Source organism: Myotis yumanensis, unplaced genomic scaffold (assembly GCF_028538775.1).
Source record: "Myotis yumanensis isolate MYYU_CA2020_CCGP unplaced genomic scaffold, mMyoYum1.0.hap1 SCAF_8, whole genome shotgun sequence".
Classification (NCBI taxonomy): domain Eukaryota; kingdom Metazoa; phylum Chordata; class Mammalia; order Chiroptera; family Vespertilionidae; genus Myotis; species Myotis yumanensis.
In genome coordinates, this window is record NW_027223759.1 from 67620827 (window position 1) to 67633026 (window position 12200).

General features: G+C 41.5%; 1 protein-coding gene across 6 annotated transcripts in view; it reads left to right on the plus strand.

Annotated features, from left to right (window-relative positions):
• The first annotated feature begins 595 nt into the window (after positions 1-595).
• Positions 596-12200, plus strand: part of GTDC1 (glycosyltransferase like domain containing 1) — a 368964-nt gene continuing 357359 nt past the window's right edge. For 5 of the 6 annotated variants that reach the window (XM_070423063.1, XM_070423059.1, XM_070423065.1 and 2 more), the window contains exon 1: positions 677-738. The gene's annotated coding sequence lies outside the window, so the exon portion shown is untranslated. Of the gene's footprint in view, positions 739-12200 lie in introns of all 6 variants that reach the window. The other variant, XM_070423067.1, reaches the window with a different exon arrangement.

Consider the following 12200-nt stretch of genomic DNA (forward strand, 5'->3'; position numbering starts at 1 on the left):
AAGTGTGTGGAGTAGTCAGAACCAAAGGACGCGCAACATGTAGGTAAAGGAAGGCGCGAGCCAAAGCCTTTGGGGGGTCCCAAGAGGGGCCCAAGGGAGGGAAAGTCGGACGCGCTGGCGAGACAGGCGCCAGGAGGTGCAAGCTCCACGGCCGGTGGAGGTGGCGGGGAAGGAGTCGGGGATGCGCTGGGGCCCAGGGGACCCAGCAGGCCGGGCGGAGGACCCGCGATGGGGAGAGAAGGGGCCGGCAGGAAAACTGCTAGCGGAAGCCCAGGCTGACCCAGTGAGCAGCGAAGACCGCCCAGGAGGAAAGAGAAGGCGCCAAGGCCAGCCTACAGGTCTGGGGGGTGGGGGAAGGTGCAACAGAGCTGAAGGGGCAGACGGAAGTGCTGACGAGAGAAGGGAAAGGGCGGCGGGTGGAGGAGGCGCAGGTGCGGAGCGGAGCGGTGGCCGCGACCCAGGGCAGCGGGCTCCCGCGGGCGGAGCGGAGGGTGAGCCAGGGACGCCGCACGCGCAGCGTCCGGCTGTGCGGGGGGCGGGGCCTCCAGGACGTGGGCGGGTCTAGGGGCGGGGCCTGCGCCTGACGCACCCCGAGGCCGCTGCGGCCGAGGCCCGGGAGGGGCGGCGGCGGCCGCGGGGGTGGGGCGCGGCGTCAGTGCGTCGCCGGCTGGGCCGCGCCGGTGGCCAGGAGGGAGAGACGGAGAGGAGGAGGCGGAGGGGTAGGAGGAGGAGGAGGTGGTGAGTAGGCTCCGGGCTGGGGAGCTGCGCGGGCTGTGGCGGGGTGGGGGGAAGGCGGGGAGCGCGGCCCCTCCCCTCTCGGACGCCCGCCTCGCGGGGCCGCGCGGCGCGGAGTTCCCAGAGGGGCAGCGGCGGCGGCGGCGGCGGCGGCGTGGGGAGCCGGTGGGGAAGGGGGGGGGTCGGGGGGCGGAGCTGCGGGCCGCGCGGGCGGCGTGCTTCCCGGGCGCAGGCGCTGCGCTCCCCGCGCCGCCGTCGGTTCCGTGTCCCGAGCGGGGCACCCTGCGCACCTCTGCGCGCTGGCCATTTTCTGATTTCATTTCCTCGGGTTCTGCTCGCCCAGCCTGCGGGCTCCCCGCGCTCCGGTGCGCCGTCGCCCTCGCGCCGCCGCGGAGGGCGGGCGGGGCGCGTCGCCTTCGCGCGGGGAGATGGGAGGCCGGGTTCCCGATCGGCCGGAGGAGACGGAAGGGCCTCCGCGCCGACCTAGACACGGCGGGCGGGTGGTCCCTGGCGACGCGCGCCCCAGGTCTCCCCGAAGGGACCCGTTGCGCGCGGCCCCGGTGTCACCCGGACTGTGCCGACCTCGCCAGCCTCCCCGCCCCCGTGTCTACAGAGGCTCCTTGCCCTTCCAGGACCCGTCCCAGGAGGAGCCGGCGTGTGCTCAGATCAGGGTCCCGACTGTCGGGTGGAAAGGGTCTCTGAATTTAAGTTCTGTAAATCCAGCCCTGTACCCCGTCTCGTCACTTAACCTTTAGTCCCGAGGGCTGGCTCTTTCCCCCCTCTCCCAAATACAACTTCTAGAGTCTTCTGAGACTCGCACTGCATTCGATTCTATCTTGGAGAGCATTCTTAAGTTAGCGCCTTGAGGCAGTGCGGCTGGAGGTTCAGAGAGGAGGCTTGACACTTTTTCCTCCACCTGCACCAGTTTGAAATGGAAAACGTGAGTTGAAACCAGGTTGGAAACTGACTTTCCACAAGAGGTGGGTTGCAGAATGCAGCCCCCGGGCGCCGTGGCGCGCCTTGGTGATTGGGTGCTGCCTCTGCAGCTGGTGTTACAGCTCACGTGGCGGTCAGGTGCAGGGGCTGCTGGAAGGAGGTCTGATATAATCCAATAGAGCCGTTTTATTGGGTTCTATTAACCTGTGTAACCTTGAGCTAAAGCATGGCAGGAGTTTGGTGTAGGAGCCCACATACCAAGCGGAGTATTGAATTTTAATTAGTGCATTACAGGTCTAAAAGTGGGATAGATTCTCCTCAGCTCCCACTTCCTGTTGTTTTATATTTTCCCTAGGATTTTATGTTTTAATGAAACAGTTTTAGTATTGAGGGTGGAAAGAGTACCTTTTGATTCATGAAACTTTTCTTTGACAAACTTGAAAACTGAGTAGGTAAACTCTGAAGTGTGATACTGAGATAAGGTAGGAAAGGGAAGTTTTAAGATGGCTTCTTGACACTGTTTTGAAACTGCATTGACATTTTAATCTTAAGGGCCACAGAAGTACAGAGTTTTCTATGTGCAAGGGACTCTGGCAGTTTAATCCAACCCAATTATTTTACAGAAAGAAATTAACCAGAGAAAGTTACTTGAGATTGAAAAGGAGCTGAAGACTTCATGAACTAGATACTTAAGTAGATAATTCAGACCTCCCTCATGGATATTCCTGTATGAAAATTTGTTGTGATTATGGTATCTTATAAACAGTCAAGTAATTACTGAATTTTTATTTTTCCCTCCCCGGTTTTGAGTAATTGCCTTAATTTGTGATTTGTACCCATTAGAAGCAAGTGATACAAATTATTTATAGTTAAGAAATATTTACTTTCTATCAATTGAAATAGTGCTTTCCAGTTAGTTTGGATTTAATAATTATGTATTTTTATTTCAAGAATGTTTACTTATCTTATTGATTCTGATAGTCCAGGCATGGGAGATTGGCATTTCAAGAGTCTCAGTGTTGGGTGTCTATAACCTTGATATGAATTAGGAATAGAGGTCCTATACACATGTAGTAACCGAATTCCAGCATCCCCAGCACCATTACTTAGTGGTCCTCAAATGCAGAAGTCCTGAAGCCCTTGCTGGGGTGGGGTGAATTCTTTGCATCTCTCATGCCACAGTGCTTAGTGTAGGCATTCAGCGTTTAGTAAATACTTCTTGGCTTGTGTGCACTTTTCCTGGTGGCTTCATGAAAGATGGACCATGTCTTATCTGTGTAGGCCTTGTGTCAAGTGTAGTGGGTACTCTGTAAATGTTTGTGGTCTTGAGTTTAACCAAACTTAAGACCGTAGCCAAGTGTCCTGGAAGTCATCATCATTATATTGTAAACCTGAAATATTTCTGTTTTTTGTGTGTGTTGAGTCAGATACTCTACTAGGCTGAAATCCAGTATTGAAAGATAGCAGGTATCACATATATTAGAAAAATTGCGGCGGGGAAATGTAACATTGAGAATTTTGACCTTTAACATGTTACTGTGACATTGGGAAAGGACACCTTTATTTAATTTTTGGTAGAACACCTTAAGCTAATATACTATGACTTTTCCACTGGAATGAAGTTTGACAACCATGAATTGAATGACCCTAATTGTTACTGTAGGGCCATTTTAAAGCCTTGGTTTTCATCTTATAAGTATATCTTTTTCAGCATAAAGACCTTTGTAAGAAATATGACTTTGGGGTCCTGGCCCTATAGCTCAGTTGGTTAGAGCATCTTCCCCATACACCAAGGTTGTAGGTTCTATCCCAGTCAAGGCACATACAAGAGTCAACCAATTAGTGCATAAATAAATGGAATAACAAATAGATGTTTCTCTCCTGTTTCCCTTATTCATTCTCTCTCTCCCTCTCTCAAAAAACAACAAAAACCCAAAACAACAACAACAACAAAATAAAACAAAACAAAAAGGAAGATAGAAAGAAAGAAAAGAAACATGACTTTGGGAGCCTGGCTACCTTGGTAAGCTGTCCGGAATTGATATTTTACAGTTTTTGGGGCTGTGCTGGATAGGTCATGCATGCTTCATGTTGGTAATACAGCTAACAACAACAACAAAAACCCCATGTAATGAAACCACTGTATTTTCTTTTTCTCTAAGTCTTATCACCTTTTTCTTTAATAGATCAGAATAACATGTCTTGTTTATTTAAAAAATTGAGGAAAATTGTCAAGCAGCCTTTTTCTTTAATAGATTAGCATGTTTTGTTTATTTAAAAAAATTAACTGAGGACAATTGTCAAGTATTTCTTTTGGAAAGTACCACCACTCCACCCTTTGAATAGCCTTGGCAAATAATGTTTGGGCAAATGCAGGGCCAATTCCATAGAGCAGTTCCTATTTGAATATGTAGTCATATAAATAATAGCCTTGACAGGAACAACATCTTTGGACTATATGCATTTTTCTTTCTGCTGACACTATTACTGAAAACAGTTGTACAGTAGAGTAGGATGGTGTTTATAGGGGGCAAATAATTATACACCTAACTTTGCTGGTTCTTATATCAGTTCTAGTCTACCCAGCCTGCTTACTGCCAGTTTGTCCCTTCTACCCAGTTCTTAAATGGATTTTTAAGACTGAAATACATGAAGATTCCTATCCTTTTCAGGAGGTGGGATATGGAATTATTCTGGTTCTCTGAGCATTTATTGTTCACAGAGGTATGGTATTTCACTTTACCCTTGGCATGTACTCAGTTTGTGAGATTCTCAGTTTTAAAAATACTGTACTTCCATTAGGAATTTTGAACTATATGGCATAAACATCTTAGTGAAGTGTTTGTGGAGCATCTAGAATATATCAACATAGGTTTAGATGGAATTAGGATATAGAATCAGGCAATTAATAAGAAATAGGAAGACTATCTAGTCCTTTTCTCTGACATGGGAAGGTCATACTTAAGTCATTTAAACAGATGACAGCTTTTTATTTGAGTGTTTATTTTTAAAGGTAACCAGAGAAGCAATTCTACAGCCTTTCTTTAGTAATTGTTAAATAGTCCATAGAATTAATAAGTTGCTCGTGTGGTTCCTTTTTGTATTCCAGATCCCTTGTGGACCTGGAACCTCTTTTAAGCCTGCTTAGAACTCTAACAGCTTGGCCATTTCCCTCTGCTCCTGCCATCCCTACTCCTTTCAGGCAGCTGGAACCTGTTCTTGTCCAGGGCAAAACTTGCAGAGCCAAGATACTGTGTTACGGCCTTCTGGACTGGAGCTCACTTGGATTGATCCCTTATCAGTGGTTCTTAACCTTCCTAATGCCTCGACCCTTTAATACAGTTCCTCATGTTGTGGTGACCCCCAACCATAAAATTATTTTTGTTGCTACTTCATAACTGTAATTTTGCTACTGTTATGAATCGTAATGTAAATATCTGATATGCAGGATGTATTTTTGTTACAGATTGAACATAATTAAAGCATAGTGATTCATCACAAAAACAATATGTAATTATATATATGTTTTCCGATGGTCTTAGGCGACCCCTGTGAAAGGGTCGTTCGACCCCTAAAGGGGTCGCGACCCACAGGTTGAGAACCGCTGCCTTAGATACTGGAAACAGGCCAGCTAACTGATAGCTGGGCTCTTTGGCTGTAACAATTTGAGCTCTTTTGAAGGGTTAACTTTTTATTTGCAGCAGGTACTCTACACCCTGGACTCATGCACTCATTACTTTGACCCTTTTCCTGACTACCTTGCTATTGGGTTCTCTTCTGCCTTCTTAGCTCAGTCACTTAATGGGTGATTTTCATTCAGTTTCAAAGGTAGCTAGTTATTTTCAAATGCTTGTCTTTCTACCTCTGTCTTCTCTTAGTTTTGAGCTTTTAATTGACTAAATACCTGTTATACTCTCCCACAACACATCTGTTCATTTCCTGTGTTTATTTCTAGACTGTGTGTACCATGCCTATTGGGACCAATTCTGTGCTGTTTGTGGCAGTGTCCTCAGTACTCAGTACAGTGCTTGGCACATAGTAGGTGATAAATACATAACTGATTAGATATAAGTTCATCCTAACAGTAAATCTGTGATTAGTATGGAAAAGTAGTGTTCATATAGGAATTTAGAATTCATATAAGAAGTTTAGGCATTTCATCATTAGCACTAGAGAGTCTATGTCTGAAATTATAAGCACATTCTTATAAAAAAGCTTCATTAGTCATCTGACAGGGAATTTATTTAAGAAGAAAAGATATACTAGTAATTTTCACCATGTATTGTTAGGTGTTACATGTTTCAATTTTTCTTGAGTTTTATTAATATGTTATATATTATTTTATATTTCTTACACGTAGAAGTTTTATGGCACTATAAAAAAGTGAGTTTAATGGCCCTATTTTTGTAGATTAGTAATTATATACTAAAAAGTAAATTCTCATTAAAAGGCCCTTAAATGCCTGCTCATAAAAAGGAGAGACCGCTTTGATTTTGTTCTCCATACAATCCCAATTATTGTATTGAGGCAAGTCATCAAACTCTTTAGTAGTCTAAACCTTTAATTCGGTTTCAGAACAGTAGTCATGTATTGAATATCCAAATTACCATGTCTTTAACAAGTAGTGCAAACACTGTATATTAAAAAAGTAATGACCATAACTTTTCTTGTGGAATTTCTTGGGCTAATTTTTTAAAGAGGACTTTTGAACTAAATTTCCCCATGAAGGCCAAAAATCTCATACTTTTAATGATAGTGCAGTTTGCGTGTATGTGTAGAAGAGGGGGTGGTAATTTTTGTAGTGGTATTTTTAAGTGCACAGTTTACTAATTATGTTGAGGGTAAACACTTTCAACTCTAAAAGGAAAACTTCAATTATCTGAATGAAATGAGGTACATGAAATTAATTCAGATAAGTGGGGGAATCCTTAGTGTAAATGATGCATGTCAAGGGACATGACCTCAATCATGATTTTTTTTTCTATATATCAGCTGCTTTTACATTAAGAGATTGTGATTCTTTTTGGTCATGCTAGGAATCATTGATGGGAGGAAGTAAAGTTTGTTCAGTAGTTTGGTTTTTTTTTCTTTTGCCACAGAGGGAATCCAGAATGTGGTATTCTGTGACAAGCATAATTGCTCATCTCTTGCTTGTTCTGCCTGCCCTTTTAGGTGGTATACCACAGCCTTCCATTTTGTCACCTTCCTGTCAAATGTCAAATGTGTGTGGGGACTCCTTGAGAATACAGTTTATTTGAAATAGAAGCTATACCCCTCTCCAAACTCAAGATGTTTATACTTCCTATAAGTTGACTTACAGCAAACTGTAAGGGTGAATTGAGCTGTAAAAACTTTGATTTCTCCCTTGACCCCCTAAGGGTTTAATAGTCAGCAGCATCTTTGCAATGTACACCCTTAAAATAGAAACAAATATTGGGACATAACCCCTGACCTTTACAGATCCTAACTTGAAATGAAAATTTTACTGATTGATTAGAGTTTAAGGAAGTTTCAGGAAGATGATTTTTGCTGCCATTCACTAATGCTTGCAGCATTCCAGGGCCCCTGGCATCTGAAAGCTGTTCTGTAATTTGCAGGCGGCCCTGTAGCTGAGATGACAGATTCCTTGAGGAATCTGTTTTGTTTTTAAAGGGAGGTGAGATTATCTGAGCCCCAGAGATGTGTACTGACACCCCTGAGGTGAATTTTGCTTCTTTTATTCAACATTACCTATAGATGCTTTTCTTAAAGAGAACATTGCTCTTAACAGAGCTCCTGTTTCAGCAGGCACCAGCTTCCTTTTTACCTCTTGGTCTTTGAGATATGAAATGATTTATATCTTGATTGCCTTGGGTGGAGTGGCTGTGTTATCAGCAAGCCTTGTATCCAGACCTCTTGAACAAATCCTAGGTCATTGCCTGAGGCCTTCTTAAATATATGCAGGCTGTGAGATTGAAGATTTTAGGCTTTAGGGTCAGTCCAAACTGATTTTGACTCTGCTCTTCATGAATGGCTTGTCTTGGGGGAAGTTAGTGCTCTGGTTTCAGTTTCCTCCTCTGTAATGTTGGCATAATATCACTGGGTATATTGAAGTTTTTTGTTTGTTTGTTTGTTAATCCTCATCCTGGGTTATTTTCTTCATTGATTTTTTTTTTTTTTTTTTTTTTTTTAGAGAGGATGGAAGGGAGGGAAGGAGGGAGGAAAGGAAAAAAGGAAGGAGGAAGGGAAGGAGAAAGAGAAACATCAATGTGAGAGAGACACATTGATTGGTTGCCTCCCACACTCACCCTGAACGGGGTGGGGATCAACCTGCAACTCTGGTAGGTGCCCTTGTTGACTGGGAAACTCGAGACCTCTTGGTGCCAGGGACCGATGCTCTAACCACTTAGCAACACGGGCCAGCCTGTATTGAGTGTTTTTAAGAGTAATTAATATTAGTTGCATTGATTTATTGTTATACACAGATAAGTGTTTAAAATGTGAAGTAATGAGCTATTTACCTAGGTCATTGACTGTTTTATAAAGAAGTAGGTTTTGTTCATTTGATGATAATCAGATTAATTAAATCTTTTAAAATAGGGATCTTGCTCATTTGATTTATAACTATGTGAGACTCTTGCAACCATCAATCTGTTTTTATACAAAGGATATACTGATGGGGTGGTATAGAGAGGCAGAGTATGTAGTGTTCTCATAGGAGTAAGGCAGACTTGGATTTGTATATAGATGATCCAACACTTGGATTACCTTGGACAGGGTACTTTATTTTTTGATTCAGATTATCATCTGTAAAATGGGTAATATGAGTATAAAGAATGGTAAAGGGTAAAAAAGGGTAATAGATAGGTTGTTGTAAAGACAAGAGATGAGGTATACAAAATACTTAATAACTGAATCCATAAATACCAATAGTTATTGTGATCCTGGACAAGTGACTTCCCCTCTTTTCACCTTAGGTTTTCTTATCTTATATAAGCATAAATATATCAGAGAACTAATAGAGTTATTTTGAGGATTAGATGAGATAATGCTTATAAGTGCTCATTAAATATTAAATTCTATTCTTATTTGTATTAATTCAGTTTAGAATAAATTGAACCAATTTTGGGTTAAAATGAAAGAATTTAACAGCTATTTAATGTATTTCTTATGTTGGGGGATATTTAGTATGGATTTAAGATGGCAACTTATTCATAGCTTTTAGTGTTTCCTTAAGACAGTAGTTCTCAAATTGTGTCCATCCATACCTGTGGAGGTTGGATGATACTGAAACTATTTTTTAAAAAATATTTTTTATTGATTTCAGAGAGGAAGGAGAGGAAGAGAGAGATAGAAACATCAATGATGAGAGAGAATCATTGATCTGCCGCCTCCTGCACAGCCCTCATTGAGGATGAGCCCGCAACCTGGGCATGTACCCTTGACTGGAATCAAACCCAGGACCCTTCAGTCCACAGACCGACACTCTATCCACTGAGCCAAGCTGACCAGGGTTGAAACTTTTTTCATAGTGATACTAACTCTTTGCCTTTTTCACTGCTTTGACATTGATCCTGATGATAGTACAGCAATGGTGGGTAAAACTGTGGGCATTTTAGTAGATATTAAATGGCAGTGGCACCAAAGTATGTTAGTATTCATTGTATTCTTCACTGCCATGCATTCACCGTTTTTAAAAAAGCTAATTTTACTTAAGAATACCCTTGATGAAACAGTAAAAATTAACTTTATTAAATCTTGATCACTGAGTACACTGTTTTAATATTCCGTATGATGAGATAGAAAATATGCAAAAAGCACTTCTGCAATCCTGCGTACATTGGTTTTCTTAAGGAAAACTCTTAAGTGATTTTTTTTGAGTTGCTAGCTGAACTAGCCGTATTTTTCATGAAACATCATTTTTACTTGAAAGAATGACTACCAGACAAACTGATTATTTAGAGTTAGATATTTGGCAGTTATTTTCTTGAAAATGAACAAAGTGAGACTGCTCTTCAGGGAAAACAATTGCCAGTATTTATTGCCAATGATAAAATTTGATCTTAGAAGTGAAAATTAAAATTTTGGTTAACTTGTATCACCTGCTCTGCTCTCATCAGCTTTTCTATATATAAAGGTTTTCCTGATGGGATGGATAGTGATATTAATGAATGTGAGTTTTTGCTATGAAATTATATAACTCAATGAACCGATATTTAAAAAGTGATCATTGTTACAAAATTATGGGAAAAGACCCTTATAAAAGCAAGTAACAATACAAAATGTTCATGTGATATTAGATTTCATATTATAGCTAACTTTAACTGCTGCTTGTCAGGTTTTGGTGAAGTATCAAAAAAATCCACGGTTATCTGAAAAGGCTATTAATAGTAACATGTACTTTTTTTTCTCAGTACACGTTTGTGTAGAGCTTTTCCCCCCACATAGTTCAAGCAAAACAGTATATCACAACAGATAGAATGTGGAAGTAGATACGAAAATCCAGTTGTCTTCTACTAACTAGACCTGAAAGAAATTTGCAAAAGTTGTGAAACAATATCACTTTGTCACTAAGCTTTTTTGTTTTGTTTAGGAAATTCTTCATAAAATGTTATTTGTCATATTAAATATGTTATTAAAATTTTAAAATGAATTAATAAATAGTTAAAAATTTCTCATTTAATTTTTAATATGGTAAATATTGGTAATTATAACTCACATTAACAAAAGCTCTTGGGAGTCCTGAATTTTGAGACCACAAAAGAGTCCTGATACTACAGAGTTTTTGAATTGTTTTTTAGGGAAAGAGGCTAGATTCATCAAATGGGAAAAATTCTAAACTTTAATCTGTTGCATATTTATTTGAAATATGGAGTACATGCCTCTAGTTTCTTTTCTTGGTTGCAAGGACATGTCACTGACCTTCTGAATCTATATTATTACCCAAATGGGCAGAAGATTCCTGTATTTGTTTTAAAGATTTTTATTTCTATTTAAGATTGATAGGGTTGCTATCCGGAACTGAGATTTGGTTAATGGTTATTCCAATCAGCACATTCATTCTTGATACCATTCTTGGTTGTGAGCTATTCATGCAGTTTTCTGAGCTGTTTAGCAAGGCAAGCTATTTTAGGGTTGTGGTGAAATTTCACTTTGCTGAAAATGAACTACCATTTTCTCTGAAGTCTTTACACTAGGCTTAAGCTGTCTGCTGTTAGAGTCTTCCTGCTATTCATAGTGATTTTCTAGTCAGTTTACAACTTATGAATGTATTTGTGAATTAGTTGTTTGCAACAGTATATGAATTATGGATGGGTTCTATAGTGCCATTAATAGTATGGACATAGTCTCATTGTGGACTGTTAACATCTTCCTGTCAAGAATTATATTTTAACTCCTAGAAATCTGGTCAAATACATTTATCCATTGCAGTCCCATGGTGGCAAGAAACTCCCCTCTCCCCTTACAATAGAAAGAGGAGTGTTAAAGTTTTAATAAAATCAAGAGATATCTAATTCTAAAGCTATGCTCAAGAGACACAGGTATCTTAGGCACCCCAAGTGGGTAGAGGATGGTGGGGAACACTCTCAGAGCAGGTATGTTTGGTATATTTAGCAATGGTTGGGGAAAAAAGAAAAGGTATTCTCCTTGGAGGTGATACATTCTCTTTTGGGGCAGTTGTTAAAAAGTAAAGGATATCTTAAGATGGGTAGTCCTAGGTTGGGAAATTCATCTATATAGGGTTCTGTTTTATTGTTCTCTTATGTGTGGGTATTGTATGAGCTGAGCTCAAGAAACAGAATGACAGGACTATTGGGAAGGTTGACCTTACAGATTTATGGGTCAGAGCTTGAATATAGAAGGAAATCGATCAACTCCAGGGGCAGTCATGATCAGGAAGAGTAGTGGAGGCCAGGGGAGTGTTGGAATATGCAAATTGTTCATAAGGGTCCCAAACAAATTCACCTCACAGGTGATAGCTGGCACAGTTCAGCCCAAGAATGCTGTGATTCAGCCTACTGTTCTAGAGTCTCTAGCAGGAAATAAAGACTTTTAAGACTGGTATCCAGTATAGGAAGCCTATACAGCAGAAATACAGAATCAGGAGGACTAGGGGGACACAGAAGAGGCCAACATTGGAGAATTAGACTTCGACCTGAGGCTGAGCTCTTTGCCTTCTTTCTTCCCACGGGCAATATTTACCCCTTGGATTGAGGCAAGGCTGAATTAAAGTAGAAAGTAAAGTGATTATAGTTGTCTGCTGGAGTGACAGGCCTACCCAAGAAATACAGCGATGTGTTGCTTACATTCTGAGAAGTTGGGATACATTCTGAGAAATGACTTGTTAGGCAATTCTATTGTTGTGTGAACATCATAGAGTGCACTTGTACAAACCTAGGTGGTATAGCCTACTTACACACCTAGGCTCTATGGTCTAGTCCAGTGGTCGGCAAACTGTGGCTTGCGAGCCACATGCGGCTCTTTGGCCCCTTGAGTGTGGCTCTTCCACAAAATACGGACTTCTGCGCATGGGCCACGAAGTTTCAGTC